We start from the raw sequence: 993 nt of genomic DNA on the forward strand, positions 1-993 counted from the left end.
CTATTCTTCTAATGCGTGAATGCAATGTCATTGATGAAAATAAAGTTCAATTTAATTTTTTGGTGTGGCTATTTTATACCTTACCGCATTACATAAATAACAAACGATGAAGCTTATTTAACAAGAAGATGGTGTGAATCTACATACATTTTAAATCTTTAAGCTGATGACATTATTTCAATTGGTTGTCGTTTCGAGAATGATTCTAATCTATATCTGTTTAAGGTCTAGAATAGCTTATATATTATTTAAACAGTTTAGTTCTAATATTATCATTCGATTAAAGTAGTTTTAGACACTACAAGAAAAAGCGTGTTTATCGACGGCAAAAATCGACGGCTATTTCTGCCGTCGATAATTTTCGACGGCCTGCTGTCGATATTACTAAAAAAATAATTAAAAATAAAAATATTAAAATCGACGGCCTAGTCGTCGATATTTTTATAATGCATTAATTTATTTCCCTATTATCGTCATATTATAGGCGAACCAGCAGTCGAAAATAAAATCGACGAATATGGCGTCTATTTTATTATTTTAAATATCGACAACTTTGCCGTCGATAAATTTGAACGGTCTAGATTACCTTCTAAAATGGGATGAATGGTCTAAATTTAATCTATATAATAGACGCCATATGTGTTGTTTTTTTTATATTAAAATCGACGAATGTGTCGTCTATTTTATTATTTTAAATATCGACAACTCTGCCGTCGATAAATTTGAACGATCTAGATTACTTTCTAAAATGGAATGAACGGTCTAAATTTAATCTATATAATAGACGCCATATGTGTTGTTTTTTTTATATTAAAATCGACGAATGTGTCGTCTATTTTATTATTTTAAATATCGACAACTTTGCCGTCGATAAATTTGAATAAAATCGACACACAGGCCGTCGATTTTTATCACTAAAAACACATTTTCTCAACTCCTGCTTCCAAAGTTCAGAAACGCATGTCTTCCCCAAATTCAAGCTAGGTATTTTTA

This window comes from Arachis ipaensis, chromosome B09, assembly GCF_000816755.2.
Source record: "Arachis ipaensis cultivar K30076 chromosome B09, Araip1.1, whole genome shotgun sequence".
NCBI classification, from domain to species: domain Eukaryota; kingdom Viridiplantae; phylum Streptophyta; class Magnoliopsida; order Fabales; family Fabaceae; genus Arachis; species Arachis ipaensis.